General features: G+C 39.9%; 1 pseudogene; it reads right to left on the reverse strand.

Moving 5' to 3' along the window:
- Window positions 1-2,261: 2,261 nt before the first annotated feature.
- LOC113625553 (glyceraldehyde-3-phosphate dehydrogenase pseudogene) lies at window positions 2,262-10,243 on the reverse strand (annotated as a pseudogene).
- Between the last annotated feature and the right edge of the window lie 8,215 nt (window positions 10,244-18,458).

Below are 18,458 nucleotides of genomic sequence, written 5' to 3' on the forward strand. Positions count from 1 at the left end.
AAAATATGAGACTATTTGGAAAGCAGATAAATAGTTTGAGTAGCCTCTGTGGCAATGTGAATAAAATTTAGTGCCTGAGAGATTCCTTTAAATGGAAGTGGAAAATTGTTATTCACTCCTGATCAGTTTTCATTTTCATTTTTTCATTCTCACTTTAATTACTGAGCTTCCTTTCTCTGAAATCAAGTCTCTAAAACAGACCTTAATTATCCATTTTTAACTGCAGGAAGATTTATTATTCAAAGAACAGCTAGCAATCCAGAATAGATGTTATTCTGTTCATATTTTAAAGGGTTAGTCAAATATTTCTTCTAATGGAAACATTTTGTACCAAAAGCCTCTAGACAAAAAGGTAGATAGACGAAGAGATAAAGATTTAAAGTAAATCTGTAACAGAGGAAGATGACTAAATCTTTTGAAATCTTTAAGGCATGATCCCCATGGAGTAAATGAATTAAATTAACATAATTAGAATGAAATAATCTTTGCATTCATACAGCATCTTATTTTTCCAAGATCTCTTTTTGCCTTATACCTTATGTAAATAATCCCTCTAAGGTAAGTACTCTTAAGCCTATCTTGTCTTTTAAAGAATCTATTGAAATCTCTTTATGTGCTTCCCTAAAAGGGATTTTCCTTATAAAATTAGCCTTTTTTTAATCTATAGCCTTAAAATGCAGAACCCTATCTACCTTAAGACGTAAAAGGATCATCATTTGCCTTCAGTTCTCTGTAGCCTGGTTTATAAAGTTTGTTTGCCAAAGAAGCTTAGGAAATTATCATTTTTGGAAGCCTTTAAAAGTAGCAGAGCTCTTTATCTCTTGGTCATGGTTTCAGTGTGGTTCTTCTGGAAGGGAAATGTAAGACATAGACACACAGGTGTCTTTGGAAAAGAGATAATGAAAATTAGTTGTAGAGATGTCGTACCAAGTGTTGGTGGTATCCATAAGTGGAAGCATCCCATAGGCAGACAGAAGTCATAACCAGAGCTTGGTAGAGAGGTCAGTACTTACATATGGGACTAATCCATACAGGAATCATAGCTAAAATTGTGAAAGTAAAATATCTATTAAAGAGATGAGAATCCAGAGTATATCTAGGGTGAAGGAGGAAGAGGAGGGAGGAATCCAAGTGAGAGTCTGAAGGGTGTGCTTGAAAAGATAGGAGAAAACAAGGGCGTTGTGGTGTCCTGAAAGAAGACGATGGGGAGGAGAGCATTTCAAGAGCTGGGATAGATCATCTATGTCAAATAGAAATTAAAGTAAGGCCATTGCATTTGGTATCTCAATTTTTTTTTTTTTTTTTTTTTTTTTGGTTAGATGATCTTGAGGGAACTGGGATAACAGTGGAAAGCGTGAAGGATGAAGCTGAAAGGGGCTGTGGAGAAATGCCTTAATAACAAAACAGAGGACATACCAGTCAGTATATTGCCCACTGGAACAGTTGGGTGAGAAAGTTTAGAAATACTGATGTTAGCTAGCAGGGAACTAAGGTCAAGTGACTCAGGGTGGGGGCATCTCTGCATAATTGTAGATAGACTGGAAGACCCCAATAAAGAGGGAAAGATGAATATAATATTATAAGGACTCAGAGAAGAGGCTGGAAGGAATGGAATCCTTCTAAGTAAACCTTAGAAATGAGAACCTTAGAAGTGAAGAAACTTCATTTCTTTGTTAGAACCTTAGGAATGAAGGTGGTGGATTGGCTCTCTCATTATAGTAGAGGAGGAAATAATTCTAGCAGGAAGATATTTTATTAGGAGGTGGGGAATGGGGATAGGGAAAACAATGAAGGAGAGGTGACATTTGGGTTATGCCTCTTCAGTAACATATGTCTAGCTATTTCACAACCAATAATCATGAGTGATTTGCTTATCAGTGAGTAATAATATACTGCTAACTCTTCATTATCAAGACCTTTCTCCACAGCCCTTTCTGACTTCCTTCTTTGACACTCTGTTACATTAATTACCTCAAGATTAGCTGTCATCTATCAGGTAGCCAAAGATCATAGAAAGAGCATTCAAGGAAAGGAAATAGTATTCACTAAAACAGAGTCGTTAAAATGCAGCAAATAGGTCAATATGGCTGAAGTATAGGATATTGGATTGGATGAATGGTTAGAAGTGAGCACAGAAAAGTAATCTGAGAGCTCAATTAGGAAGAGAAAGGCCATACTAAAGAGCTTGGATGTGATTCTCAGAGGGGAACTCATGTAGATTTCCCTCCTCTGGGTACAGTGTATCATTGATTGTGCTGATGCTACCTGACAAGGTAGGGTTCTTCAGGTGCTTGGAATGGGAATTGTGTGGGGGAGGGGAGTTTTTCACTGTGGTGGGGGCTAAAGGTGAGGCAAGGACTTCTCAGCAGATGAGAACCTCTCTCTACCTCAAGGCTATTAGACTTGTTTTCCAGGGAAATCTTACTCCTTGGTACCACATGGACCATGAGGTCTATCACATGGTTGCTGTAGCCAAATTCATACCAACAAATAAGCTTAACAAAAGGGTCACTGAGGGCAATGCCAGGCCCTGCATCAAGGTGGAGAAGTGAGTGACTCTGTTAAAGTCACAGGAGAGCGTCTAGTCCTCAGTGTTGCCCAGGATGCTCTTCAGGAGCCCTCTGACACCTGCTCCACCACATTTTTGATGTCAAATTTAGCAGCTCTCCCTAGATGGCAGGTCAGATCTAGAACACACTCTTGGCAGTGCCTTTGGTAGCAAGGATGATGCTCTGGACAGCACCATGACCCTCACACCATGGTTTGCCAGAGGGGCCACCATCAGTCTCTGGGTAGCGTTGATGGCATGGACTGTGATGGTGAGTCCTCCGTGACGTGAAAGTTTCATGGATAACCTTGGGCAGGAGAGCCACTGTGGTTGGTGGTTCAGATGGCATTACTGACGATCTTGAGAGAGCTCTCAGGTTTCTCATGGTTCACTCCCATTGCATGCACATGGGGAATCAGCCAAAGGGGCAAAGATGAAGACTTACCTTCAAGTAAACCTCAGCCTTCTCAAAGACACAAGGGAACTCCACATCAACATCACCCCATTTGATGCTGGTGGGGATGAGGCCTAAAAGAGATTTTAACTTAGTTTGCATGGCACATAACTAATGTGTTCCATGAAGTTACTCACAGTGATGAGGTGACAGGTGAGGTGGAGCGTTTGCCTAGAGGAGCAGGTGTAGAGTTGGGCTGAGGCACAGGAGTCCAGGGTTATCACTTGGGAAGCATTCTTGCATAGTTCAAGGGCCTAACAGGAAGCTCAAGTTCACATCAGGATAGTCCTGTGGAAACTCTGAGAGCACCAGCCAGGACCAGGTCACCATTCCAACTCTACAGACCTGCAGCCCCTTCTTCTGTCTGGTTCCATTCCTCACCGAACCTGCCCAGCCCCGACCAAAATGTCTGACTTGATACTAACGGGGTTCACTGCCTCCCTCTTTTTTTTTCTTTCTTTTTTTGTAGAGACCTGGGCTGGTTATCTCTGCAAATTCCTGCCATTTAATTCAGTTCCATGCACTAAAAATCCACAAGAGTTTAAGGGAACAGTTGGAAGAACAACTTGCTTGTGCCTTATGCACTTGGAATTGTAGCTATATGCCTTGATCTTTCCTGGTTACTGCTTAGCTGAGAAGAAACAATTCTCAATAGTGACCTGATTATTATTTAGCTAAGTCCAGTGATATTCTTGAGAATTTAAAGGAGCATAAATGATGGAGGTGACAGCCCTCTCTATGGGCTCTCTTACAATATAGAGATCACTTATAATGAAATTCTAACCAGTAGATTATAGTTCCTCCTATAGGGGATGAAGAAATAAAGATTTATGCCTAGGCTTTAACATTTAAACTAGTATGAGTTTCCATACTATCCTTCTGTTTTAAGTTTAAAAAACTTAATATGACATTTTCTTAGTTTTGAAATCAGACTCTGATTCTCAAGGAGCTTTGTTGCAAAAAGATTTATACTTTATATCCTAAATTGGGTGAGAAGTGATGCAGAAAGAAAACATTCCCCCATCTAGTCATTAAAATATTTAATCTTGGGCTTAATCCTTGTAAACAGGTTTCCCAGGACAACACTTAAATGCTACCCGAAGCTTAGATAAAACAAAATATGATTTTGATTAAGTGTAATACATTAGCAAAATGTCAGTTTGCGATATTTTTAAATGAGATAGGAAATGCATGATGGCTGATAAATTGCCTCTCATTAAAAGAAAACAAGAGAACTAAGTTTTTTCTAAGTATTTATTTCTGAATTTGTATACATTTGATATACTTGTCAACTTAAAAAAAAAAGCACAATGTAAAAGCTGTGAGTCGAGTTTATTCAGTGTCTTACTGAGGACTATAGCCCAGGAGATAGCCTCTCAGATAGCTCGGAGAAATTGTTGCAACAGGTAAGAGGGGAGGTCAGTATATATGTGAGTTTGGCAGAGGGTACAAGCAACCAAGCACACATCCCAGTAGAAGTTTGTTGCTAGTCATGAAGAACAGACACCTTAGTTAATGGTTTTAGGGCACCTTAGATAATGGTTTTAGGGCTTTTCTAAGTATGGGAAGATGCATGAGTTTGGGTTCATAAAACTTTCTCCTGAAAATTTCACACTGTCTAAAGGCCTGTTCTGCCAGTTTTCCCAGAGCACAGAGTGTCTCATTCCTGATGTCCACCCTGAACTCCTTTCAAGGTGTATTAAAGGTCAGCAACTTCAGTGGTTAATGAATCAATCCTTGTAGAGCTGGATGGCTAGAGACATTCTTCAGTTGGCACACTTATCAGCCATACTTATGTTTTCTGATTTATTAAATGGGAAATTTAAGCAGCTTCATAAAATGAAACAAACTATAAACCAATTAAGCTTCACTAATAGGCAAAATTCCCTTTTGCATTTTTCTAATAGCCCTTCTTTGGGTTTCATGGCCATGTGGCTCTACCACTCTCCCCATCCCACCAGTCTTCATTTATTGAAGATTTTGGCACCTGACTCATAGGAGTCGTGACTTCCAGAGCTCTTGCCATAGTTATAGACAGCATTCACATCTGGTGAGCAATCCATCAAACTTCAACTTCACCTCCTTAACTTACAAAACCTGGACTGCCATTCTCCATGAGCAACCCATCCTCAACCTCATTCTCACCAAGAACAGCTTCATTTCTGAAGCTGGAAACCAATACAAAAATAATCTCTGCCCACAGCTCCTTAGTGGTCCAACTTTCACCCACCGTGCCCCACTGAGTTCTTCAGTCTCTCAAGCTCCTCTTCGCCTCATCGTTTCCCTCCCTTCCCTGACTACAAGTCTCTTTCCAACTATTTCCTCCAATGGATCCGCCTTCCAAGTCTTGACCTCAGCTAAACGTAGAATTGGTCTTTTCTGCCCCTATCCCTAGGTACTGAATGTTACGGGTGGAAAACACAGATTGTTGTTACTATATGTTTTTGGTCCCCAAATCTCAGTGAGACCCTCAAAGCAATCCTTTCATGCTTCTCTAGGGAGCAGTCTCTTGCTTTCCTCCCAGGGATTATTCACTTTTCCTTAAGTCCCAAGCTCCCTGCTGCCTTCTTCATTCTCAGCGGGTGACATTGCACCATGTTTCACAGTGAAAAGATGAAGCTTTCAGGCATGAACATCTCCACTCTTGTTCCTCAAGGTCCATGTTTTTCCCCACTACACCTCTTGGCTGACACATACAGTAAGATCTCAACTAGATGTAAGGGGATTATGCTAAACTGAAGCAGAACCAGGATCATTACGTCAGGATATTGGCAAACACCATTTAATGGTTACTTTTGTTTGATTTTATAGCAACAAGCCTTTCATCTCACAGATAATGAGAAATAGCCCTGTACTAAGCACAATAAACCCAATATATTATCAAAATATCTTATTTATATTTCATAGGTGCTCATTGAATGAGTGAATTAGATAAATGAATGAATAAATGTGGTAAGCAATGCCTGGAGTGAATTAATAAATGAAGAAGTACAAGAAGTTTAGGAAAAGTTTTCAGCCCAGGAACTTGTAATCTAGTTTGGAAACAGCTGATCAAGATGTTATATAATAAAGTTTTGGACTGTGTGGAATAGAAAATTAGAGATAAGCTAAAATATAAGAAGGTGTTAATTATTTAGGCAGGGTAGTTCAGACAACATGTTTTAGATTTGTTTTCTGTTTTCATTTTTTAAGACAAGAGAGATTACAATGTCCGAGCATTGGACATTCTAGGTTCTCAATATATCTCAGGAAAGAAAGGTGGAATAATTATTCTTCATATTGCTAGAAGATAGAAGTGTTAGACCATGAGATTTAAGGCAATATAGAAAGAAAAAGGGAATCCCTTCTAGGCAGTAGGGCCAAAGGAAAACCATAAATAAAGGCAAAGGGGAAGGGGCAGTGAAAATTGTGTCTAGGGAATGACAAGAAGACCAGTTTAACTGGAACATTAAATGTGATATGTAGGGTGTGTGTGTGTGTGTGTGTGTGTGTGTGTGTGTGTGTGTTAGAAATTTATTAGTACTATTGGGAGCCATTTTAAAGTAAATCCTATATCAGTACACTCATATTGGAAGAAAATCCCTTTTGCTTATGATTTTATGCCAGGAGCTTGCAAGAATGTCATTTAGTCTTGTTCAATTGTCACTGAAGAGTCAGTGTCTTTAATAATTATTCAACAAACTTGCAGATTGTCTTCCAGATGCAAGCTAATACTCTAGATGTTTGGGGAGATATAAAGATGTATTTTAAAATCTCATGGTGGAGGAGTGAAGGAATGCATAAGCAGTTTGTAATGAGTGAACACCTGGTTTATGAATATTTCATGCTTATATGTGATCACCACCAGGGGGCGAATTCCCTCCCGCTTGTTAAACTAGCGGTCAGAGGGAAGGAAAAAGTGCTTCCACCAGAGCCCATGAAAAGAAAAATCCCTGATCTGTCTTCCAGAGTCACAGAAGGTAGTAAAAGTCTCTCTTTTTGCCAGTGGTAGGTTTAAATAGGTTTCTAACATTAATTGTATTGCCCCATGGAAATAGTGCCATGAATAATGGTTAGGTTTTGCAGGGTGATTCCAAAGACATGTTTAATATTTCATGTAGTTAGAAAAAAACAAGGCCAATATATGTAATAAATATTATTTATATTTTTTATGGAAAAAATTTCCCAAGTACAAACTTTCAGAACTCAATCCATTTACATCAGTGACTGCCTGTTACTTTAAGGCATAATGCCAAGTGAATAGAGGTATGTATTCACACTTAATACTTTCCTATCTTCTGAAATGTAGAACTACTTATTAAAGAAACAATAAGGATTTACCAATACAGTTCAAGACAACCGATTTTCCCTTTTATGAAAGAACAAATGTTCAGCTTTATTTTTGCAGGTGGATAAAAAGAGACCAGCCTCTCCTTTACCACAAGCCCCAAGCATTTGATCACCATTGTCTGGGAATAAATTATAAAAGTTTCAAGTCAGGTTAAAAATGAGCTGTGCTGTGCTTATCAGACAGCTTCAGGCTCTGCAAATAGCCTCTGTGCTGCCAACACAAAGGCACATTTATTGCACATTAATTTTTTCAGCCTGATTTGCTCCAAAGCTATCACAGGTAGAAATTCCTGTCATTAACACTATCCTCAAATGGCAGAGACAGACGCTACAAGCAAGGTCCTTTACTCGTTTTGTAGCAAAACTCTGACATTACAGCCAAATGTGATCAAGGTCCGTGGCCCTCTGTCCCCAAGACCCAGCCTGTTTTAGATTTCAGGATCAGTTTGGTGCCTGCTACTTCCTCTGCTAAAAGGCAGTTGAGGTTATAAGCCACTAATGAGCATTTTGTTCCCAGTTAAGCCAATAGAAGAAACACAGTTCTCAACTAGCAAACATTTAAGACAAAATTTTTCCTTCAGTGTATATTAGTAGGAAGCATTATCCATGCAAAACCCTATTCCTATAAAGGGGGACTAATTTACTACCAAGAATGACTCATCATCCAATTTGGATTTCTAGATGAGGGATTATAAATTTGAAGGCAGGCAGGACCCTCAAGGGGTCAAATGGCCTCCTGAAGTTATATCAGTGTTGCATTAAAGTTCATTTTTGTGGAAGAGGGACCAGAGTTTCCTCAGATTTTCAGGTTGGTGACTCCAAAAAACTTAACAATCATTGATCTAGATCCCCTGTTTCTCTTCTTTTTGTTTTTCTTATTGATTTTACATCTGATTAAGTGTATTGACCCTAGGATTAGAAACTCAGGAACTGAAAGCCTGATTTTTCTTTTTTTAACCACTTAAGGTTACATGATTGTGGCAAGTTTCTTCATTTCTTTATCACACAGCTTCTTCGCTTGTTCAATGGGGTGACAGCTAATTGCAGCCCACGGAGCAGGCAGATGTTACATGAGATATCGAAGGGATTCTAAAATCAAGAGTGTGTCAGAATCACCTGGGAGGGCTTATTAAAACAGAGATTACTGGGTCCCACTCTCAAAGTTTCTGATTCAGTAGGTCAAGGATGGGACCTGAGGATTTGCATGTCTAACAGGTTCCAAGTTGATGCTGATGCTGTTGGTCAAAGGACCACAATTTGAGAACCAGAGCTTCCATCCTGAAACACCCATGGAAACCTGGGTCTCGTGGTTTATTTGCCTGTTTCTTTGCCCATCACCTTGCTCACCAGGGTAACTCCTATTGCTTTGTTGTTTGTGTGACCCTTCATCTCAGCATCTAGAATCTAAATTTCCAGCTCAGCCTTTCAAAGCTGGCATGCCTGCTGGGTTCTGTCCGACTCTAGTAGTTAGGAAAGGGTTGGGTTTTCACAATTTTAATGGAACACTGTCTAGTAGGAATATAATGCATGACACATATAAAATTGTTATTTTCTAGTAGCCACATTTAAAAAAAGGAACAGGTAAAACCAATTTTAGCAGTGTTTTTCATTTGATCTAATATATCATCATATGATAGGATATTATATTAACAAGTAATCAATGTAAGAAATTATTAATGAGATGTTTTACATATTTTTGGTACTAAGTCTTAGAAATCTGGTGTGTATTGTACATTTCCAGCACATCTCAATTCAGACCAGCCCATTTCAGGGGCTTGTGGCCACTCACTGTGTGGCACAGCTTTAGAGTATTTGTGAGGGGGAGAGAACTGGAGAATCCTTCGTGTGTTCTCAGAATGAAAAACTTCCCAGAGAGTACTGGGTTCTTTATGCTACAGATTCTTCTGTCACAAGAGCGACACAACCTCTCAAAAGGCCAGGTGTCCTTGTGTGAGAAATTGGAAGGCTTGGGTCTGGGATATTTTTATAGAAAGTCGCACGTTTCACCAGGAAGAAAGAAACATCCTTAGATATATGTTACGGCGCCCCTAAAATATTTGCATTTCCAAAATTAGGCTCTTCTCCCTTGAAAGAGCATGTCCATTGATTCTGGTCTTCCACTCAAGTCCAGGAGTGGTGAATTAGCTGCTTTTAATTCTTCCTGGAAGGGAAGCTGGGAGACCATTTGGAATAGAAACCTCCAGGCAAATTATCACGTGAGTAAATTAGAGTCACCGGCTTCCAATTCAGCTTTCCCCCAGATGGTGATGGCAGCCTGTAGCAGTCAAACCTAGGAAGTCAGTGCCTGGGGTGAGAAAGCCCACCCACCCCAGAGAATTTCCACAGTGGACATGGTTGAGTACTTCACTAATGAAAGTGCTCAGTCGAAATTCACGTTTTCTGTTCAGACAACACTGAAACTCCTTCAGCCAATTATTCTCATTTCTGCTCAAGTGGTCCTTAACCCACAAAACATTACCTCTCTAAACATCTCGGGTTGAAGATCATTTTCATTTTGTCTCTGCATAGCCAAGTTTTTAAGATTCATAACAGAATAGTTGTACTTTCAAAGTTTTTCAGTCTTGCTGTAATCTTTATTTTATAATGTGACTTTCAGATATATAATTCAGGGATGATATTGACTATATTTCAATGTTTTGGATTTGCTATGGAATTACTGAAGTTGTACTGTTAGTTGAGAATAAGACATGACGTGCGATGTGTCTCTGACTAGCACGCTACCCTGAGTACACAGATGGTGATGAATTTGGTGTGGTACCTTTAATAAATGTGCCTAGATAGGAACCTACAACATGGAATATTCATGACTTATTTTCCTGAGTAGCCGAGTCTCACCTACTCTGATCTGCTTTGTTTTCTTGACACTTCAAGCCATCATCCTCGCTGCCCATCAGTGCCCTTGTCTTGCCCTTTCACTCCATTACCCCATCCTGTCTCTTCTGAATTCCAGTCTTGCTTCCCTCCTGAATATAATTTTGTCTTTTTCCTTGACCTGCATTCACAGATAACTGTTGGGATAAAACTCAATCTAATTCTACCTTGTTTGCTTAATATTATCAATTCTCTTTTGGTAAATTATCTTTAAGCTAATTGTATTTTTCATTGTTTTATTTTCCATTTTGCTTTTTAAGCAGAAAGAAGAGGCAATAATAGTTGCAGGAACTTCCAAAAGTATAATTTATGTTATAAACTAAGATGAGGGTTGGGGGCAATAACTCTTCATGTTAACATCAGCTTTTGAGGATGGGCTGAGAGTCTTTTTAAAATCCCTAAGCCTACCTTCTTACGGTTTAGAAAAAGCCCATGCTCAAATTCTCAGCTTTAACTTCAGGATAGCAGTGAGCCCAGTCCCAATGACAGCTCAGGAGAATTTCCAGAGCATTAATATCACCGTGTAGAATGAATCAGGTACAAAATGAGGAACATTACTCTTTGGTTTTGAACCTATAAAACAACCTGGCTTTCTACAAGTTGTATAAACCGTGCATAATACAGAAGGAGAAAAATGTGGGTGGAAAGTTCTGCCTCGGAAAGGGCTTCTTAGCATAAAAACATAAAATTTAACCCAAGAAAATCCTTAAAAATCATTGACCATGAAACCCACAGAGGAAGGTTCAACCAAGAATCCATAACTGTTATTAGAATTTGAAATATGCCAGATGGGCTTCATAAAGACTAAAAATTGACTAATTTCCACAAAGCAGGACTTCGATTCATTTAGCTTAGTATGTAAGTCTTTGTAATAAAAAATATTTATTTTCCCCTTACTGGATGCCAACCGTGGAGCTGAGTTCTGTATATACAAAGGAGCATAAGACATAGTCCTGAGAGGGAGGAACACAGACACAGGAGCAACCGATGACACTTACAGGGTGATGAGGGCCTTGAGAAGCATAGGAAGGAGCAACAGACTTTACTTGGAGTCAAAGAGGAAGTGACATTTAAGCGAAATTTTGGAAGATAAACAACAGTTCCTCGGGTATACAAAGTAGATGAGCAGTGTTCCAAGCAAAGAGAACAGAGGTACAGAAACACAAAAGAGCTCCTTAAAGAACTGCAGTAGTTTGGAAGTGGCAAGAGTGCAGAGTACATGTGGAGTAGGGTGGAAGCAGAGTAGAAGGGGAGGTTGGAAAGGAACCAGGTCGTGAAGGGCCTTGTTCTTGCAGAGGAATCTAAACTTGATCCCTCAGATAGTGGGATTCACCAATCAGGGGAGGGATACTCCTAGACACATTTTAGCAATGTCACTAAGAGTAGGCTGGATTGGAGAAGAGCAAGACCGAAGGCATGGGAACTAATAGTCCAGGATAGAGATAACAGGGGCATGAATTAAGTAGTAGAAGTGGCAGGAAAGAAAAGAAAATATTAGGAAGGTTTTTAAGAAGTGAACTGACCACTTGGTGATTGATTAGGTGTAGAATATGAGAAAGAAGGAATCGAGAATTGCATTTTCATCTACTTCCTTGATGTAATTCTGCATCCCTGTTTCTTCCAATCCTTTGTTAGTTTATTCAGTTAACATGTATTGAGGGCCTATTATGTGCCAGGTGTCATAGTAAACACTGAAGATACAAATTCTATTATTTGACAAATATTTCATAGACACCTGCTCTCTGTCAGGCATTGTTCTAGACTCTCCGAATCCAGCAGTGGAGGAAACAGACAAGACATGTTGAAATAAGCAGAAAATCCAAACAAACAAAAGACAAATAGAGGAATAAAAGGTTTCTCTTTATTAACTTGACGGGGAGCAAGGAAGACAACCTCTAAAGCAGCTGCTTCAAAGTGATGGAGAAAAGGAGTCAGTCTGAGAGTAGGTAATGGAAATTCTGGCAACAGAAACCAGAGCAGTTTCAAGCATTCTGGGCTTCAACTTTTAGCAAAACAGAGTATTGGTGATATGAGTAGTCACAAGCAAGAACAAAAGGACCCCAGCAGTTTCCCTGGGAAAGGTGCAAGGGGTTATTTCTTGAGGACTCAACATTAGAGCCAGGTAGGATGGAAAATTATGAGACCAGGGAAATTGAAGACAGTTCAGAAAAATAATGGGCTTTCAAATTCTTGCCCTCCTGCAGTTTACCTCTAGTGGAGAAATAGGTGATAAACAAAATAAGTTAGTAAATTATATAATATATTAGAAAGTGATAGATGTTATGGAGAGAAATATAAAGCAGGGAATGGGAACAGGGAAAATGGTGTTTGTGTGTGTGTGTGTGTGTGTGTGTGTGTGTGTTTTCACAGACAAATGTGTGCTTTTAAGTGGGATGGCCAGGGAAGGACCCACTGAGGCAGTGACAGATGCAAATAAGAAGGAGGGCCAGTCTGCAAAGAGTTCAGTGTCCTGGTGGAGTCAGACAGGTGCAATACCACCTGAGACGTTCTGAGCTGGAGGAATGCATGGTGGTGTGGCAGCTCATGCATTGGGTACCTAACCCAGCCAGGCAGCAGGGAGTGGTCAAGGAAAGCATCTCCAATGAGGTGCCACTTTAGCTATAACCTGAAAGTTGAGTTAGAGTAAGTCGAGTAAGATTGATGCAGTGGGTTTTGTTCCAGGAAGAAGGACCATCGTATGCCAAGGCATCAAGTTATGATAGTTTGGAAATTTCAGAGAACTTCCAGTAGCTTAGAGCTACTGAGAGCAGGTGTGCATGGAGGGGTCACAGTGACAAGAAAGGAAGGGCTGGATCATGGATGGACTTGAACATCACAAAAAGGGATCTGGATTTCAGACTGAAGGCCATATGTGTGTGCATGTGCGTATTGTGTGCCCATTCACGCATGAATGCCTGTGTGTGCGTGTGTGACTGCAAGATTTTAAGTACTAAAAGGATTTTAAGCAAACGAATATTGGATTGGTTTTTAGAAAGATTCGGCCCATAGTCATGTTATAGATGGATTACAGGAGACTAGGGAGTAATAGAATCCTATACTAGAGTTAAGGAGACCAGTTTAAAGCTCATTAGTAAATTCAGGCAAGACAGGAGGAAGGCTCGAAGAAGTCAGAGGCAGTGGTAATTGAAAGGCAGTAGCAGGCAAATTCAGGAGCTATTTAGATGGTCTCTGTTGATGGCGCAGACTCTCAGGCCTTCAACTCCATTTCCCCATCCATTCCCTTCATTGCTGGTGGCCAGGAGCCCAAACAGACTCTTTCACTTCGAAACCTCAGCCCAGATGAATTGATCCATCCATCTTTGATGTTACTCGAGCAGCTTCTCTGGAGCCAGTGCCTCCTGTAGTTTATGGTGTAACTCATTCCACAGAGCCGTGCTAGGCATCATGCAGGTGGGTATGAAAGTGAGTGAAACAGTACTACTCATCCTGTGCAGGTCGAGTGAGAGGAGATGGACTGACAGACTCCAGAAAGTGCTTTATGGCAAGAGCATAAGGGACTGAGTAACGGAAAGCAGGTGCTCAATAAATATTTGGAATATGAAGAAGAGAGGCCCAGCTCTGTCTGGGGGAGCTAGAGGAGATTTCACTGAAAGACATTTAAATTGGGTCTTGAGGGAGGAATATGCCGTTTCCAGGGAGCACAGGGCCAGCATTCAACAAAGACAGACTGGTAATGGCAATGGAGACAAGCATAGTCAGCTGTGAAATTCTTTTTCTGTTTTGAAATCTCGCTTAGGTCCACAGCTACACTCTGTTACCTAAATTCAGCCTTCTGATGAGGCAGGAAGGAAATGATTTCATTCTGAAGGCAGAGACATAAATAATCACAGAAAACCAAAAATATGACGCTATTTATTTCTGGTTTTTCTGTTAATGTATCATTAACATTTAGAATAAAAATCCAGGGGGAAGCTAATTCTAATATTTGAAATGATTGAAGAAACAGACTGAGGAGAGTCTACGAAAGGCCTGGATCTTCTGTAAGCATCTGAGGAAGGAAGATGTTTAACTTTAAAGTTAAACCAAGAGTCCAGAGTTCCATTTCTTTCCACATCAGTTGTGTCTCACCTCGATGGGTCGAAAGTATTAAACAGACACTAAATGAGGTCACGGAAAGACTTTCAGGCAACATGAATACATGAATTTAGGAGTTGGGGTTGACCGAAACTTAAAGTTCCACAGCCATAAACTCCCCCATCATTTCTTCTCATTAGCTTTTTATCACCTTTAAAATAGAGCACGGATTCCAAACCAACTGCACATAAATGAGAAAACAGTGAAACTTGCCAGAGGCAAACATTACATTTTGGTTAACACTGAATGAAGTTACAGAAGTTTCTCTGACTCAGCCAGTTATAGATTTGCATTTGCTAAAGATGTAACGTGACAATTGGGTTTGTAGTAAGAATGTTAGTAACTGGTTCTCCAGCTGCTGACATTCAACCAGAAATAAAGTTCTGTGGCCTCAGAGCTAAAGGACAGGTACACACTATAGAATCAAGAACTCAGCAAGTGTTTACATCTACTACTTGCCTTGCCCTTCCCTAGGTTATATAGGAAACACAGAAAGAAATTTAAGACATATTTCCAAACGGGCCCTCCAAACAAAGCACAATCAAGTACCCTCCCCCTCCCAAATATTACCTAGTTTTGACTTGTCTGCCTCTGGCAGAAAACGTGCTCAACAGGGACTGGAAGAGTTGGACAACCCTGTGGAAGGCGTAGAGTTTAACTTGGCCCTGGAGGGATCTAGGAGGAGTTGGGAGGGGGTTGGAGGGGGGAGGAAGACATATCAACTGGTAGGGGAGTGGAGATAGGACAGGCTAGGCATTAGGGCCCTGCAGAAAGGAGATGGTTCTGTCCATGAGGAGGGGGCCTGGGAGGGCAGGAGTATAAATAAGTAGCAGTGGAGCCAAATTCTGAGGATCTTAAAAGCTGCACAAAGGAATTAAAGACTTGATGTGGAAGGCAGTAGGAGCCATTGTAGGTTCTTGAGCAGGGCTTCGAAATGGTAAATAATGTGTATATTTGGAAGATTCCTCTGGCAGTGTGGTACAGACTGGATCAGACACGGGAGAAAACAGTCTGGAAATTGTAGTAGTTTTCCAAGTTATTGTAATTATTCAGTTCTGGCTGACCATGTAGGGACAATGGGAATAGAAGGAAAAGAAATTCTTTTATCATCCCTTATTATCCAAATATTGGGTGGGGGTGGGGGTGGGGCTGGGAGAAAATTGGTGTTTGATTAGGAATCTGGGGAAATAGCTAAACAAGTTTATTCACTGAACAATTGGGGACGATGTCATGATTCTCCAGTGTTCCCTAACCTGTAGGAACAGTCACTTCATTTGAAAATGACTGGCTTTGCATTCCTGTCAGTGGAATCCTGGACAGGGAACAAAGTGGTATTTCAGCTGGAATATAGAAGCCAGTATCTGCGGAAATGCAGACTTTCCAAGTCAGAGAAGAAAACTCAGATCCAGAGGGAAATGTGATGGCTGGCATTTCTGTGACAGAGAGCTGTGTAGTGCAGAATCTGCTCTTATCTGGGGGCCAGGGTTACCCAGTTGCCTTGGATGGCACTTGGAGGACACAAATGGAAAAGGTAAACCCTCCTAAGGGATTTCTGAATTCTCTACAGAATTTATATTTCTTAAATATACAGAATTTATATTTCTTTGTTCTCAGTCACAGGATTCTTTTATTTTCAAAAGAGTTTCTTAACAATCTCTCTCTTTTCTTCCTGTGGTCTCTATCCTCATCCTTTGTATTAACACCAAGTTAGAAAAGCAGATTTCCACATTTCATTCTTATTTTTATGCATTCATCTTTATTTATCCATGAATATATCCTGCATTATAGCAACATGAGAATCTTCATCGTATTTGAAAATAACTTAATTTCTACAATGCTCAATAATCAGTTTCCTCTTTCAGACATAACATTTAAACCATCAATAGAGAAAGGCTTCTGCTATTCATGGTGAAAAATCAAGAGAAGGCTGTTTTAGCATGTCTACTGCAAAACCATTGTTGATGACCAAAGTTCAATTTAGTTTACTAGACTTATTATTTTCTTAAATAGCATTTTCTAACTATGAAATTAAGGAACACTGATGAGATGAGCTATGTTTTGATAACGCCCTAAATATAATTTCATTCATTTAATCCACAAATATTTGAGTGTCTCTTCAGTTTTAGCAACATTCTTAGTGCTAGTGATTCCAGTTTCAAAGGAAGAGATGACCCTCCTCTTGACCAGGGCTGATCTCAACCATCTGTACTCTGCATCTCATTTCCTCCCATCCTCTCTGGGATCTTTTAAGTATTAATTATTTAAATTGTTCATTCATTCATTCAACAAACATTTCTGAAATGCTATACACAGCCCTTTGCTAGGTCTGGAAGTGAAGGGGTGAAAAGACAAACCTGGGCCTGCCATGTTAGATGGATCTTACCATCCAGGGAGAGAAGAGTGTCCCCTTTCTGGTCCATCTTCTGCCTCTCCACTCCATCAGACTCCTTCTCAGCCTATAACACAGCCAAGCTCTTTCAAACTGAAAGTCAAAGTTGATGCAGCCCTCTTTGGACACCTGCTTCTACTCTGCAGTTTGTATTCCATGATACTGTGTTCTCCCGCTCCTTGCATTTCACACTGGAAATCCTATGAAGTAGGTATCATTTACTGCTCTAAAAGGTTGAGTAGATTATTAGATCTAGGGTTAAAACCTAGTCTGATTCCAGGAGTTGTTTTACTCATAATTAATTCAATACATTTCCTCCCACTAGATTATTACAAAACAAAAGGGATTTTTACCACAATTAAAAAAAGAAACAGGGCTTCGCTGGTGGCGCAGTTGTTGAGAGTCCGCCTGCCGATGCAGGGGACACGGGTTTGTGCCCCGGTCCGGGAAGATCCCACATGCCGCGGAGCGGCTAGGCCGGTGAGCCCTGGCCGCTGAGCCTGCGTGTCCGGAGCCTGTGCTCCACAACGGGAGAGGCCACAACAGTGAGGGGCCCGCGTACCGCAAAAAAAAAAAAAAAAAAAAAAAAGAAAAGGGGAAAAATCTACCACAGAATAATAATTCCAAACAAAAGGAATAAATGTAAGTTTATATACTTCAACCATTAATTGGCTTGTATTTAACAACTCCACTTTGAGAATAAACTCATTATATTAGCTAGGTATGTGTTTTATATAGTTCATTTTAAGGTATAAATCAGAAAGCTATATCATTGAGCTAAAAATTCTAATGGTTATTGACTGAAATGACTTTATGGCCGAGTTGAAGGTATAGTTCACTTTTTACATAGAGATCAGACCTCATTTCTAACAGTTTTCTGTCTAAAATTGAGTCATACTCCCTTATAAAGTATTGAGGATTTTACTCTCTGCACTGGAATAGATATAAAACTACATCTTGAGAAAAATCTTGGCTGTGTTTTTCAGTGTTCCTCCAACCTACTCCTCAAACAGAAGCCCATCTCCACACTGAGATGAACTTAAGTTTGTTTCTTTCACAGGACCAAAGCACAGGGGTATGTCTTTAAACTGCAAATGAAATGACTATGTTCATACTTACCAAGAGCACTCAAATGTATGGTTATCAAAAGAAGACTTCACTATGCATTTATTGTTCTACCCAGAATTACTTTCTGAGTAACTCATACAACCACATATATTTATACCCTGGCATAATTTCTTTGGTTCTCCCATAGAATTACCTTTATGAAAGCCATTGCTACTATTACTCTAAAGATTCAGGATTGGTGAAAAATCTTTAAAAAAAAAAAAAAGGTTATCAAATTTGTAGGCATATGTTTGTTCATAATACTCCTTTACTATCCTTTGAATGTCCATGGGATCATTAGAAGGATAATAGGGATCAGGAGGGATGGCTCCTCTTTCATTTTTAATGTTAGTAATTTGTGTCTTCTGTCTATTTTTTTAAGTTAGCCTGCCTAGAGGTGTATCAGTTTTATTTTATTTTATGTGTGTTTTAACCCCAAAGTTCAGTCGTTAGCCTCTTCTCTTCTGGATTTGTACAGAACACCTAGGGAATCTCATTCATGTCTTCAGCCTGGCATTCCTGTCAACTCCAGACCCGTATTTCCAGCTGTCTAAAGGACCTCGTCAACAGAGACATCAAAATTGGGACCTCCAAATTCATTATGTCCAACCTTGCAGACCTCCTTCCCACCTTTCTATTTCTTA

Source organism: Aethalodelphis obliquidens, unplaced genomic scaffold, assembly GCF_003676395.1.
Source record: "Aethalodelphis obliquidens isolate GAN/ISIS:26980383/991018 unplaced genomic scaffold, ASM367639v1 scaffold16, whole genome shotgun sequence".
Classification (NCBI taxonomy): Eukaryota; Metazoa; Chordata; class Mammalia; order Artiodactyla; family Delphinidae; genus Aethalodelphis; species Aethalodelphis obliquidens.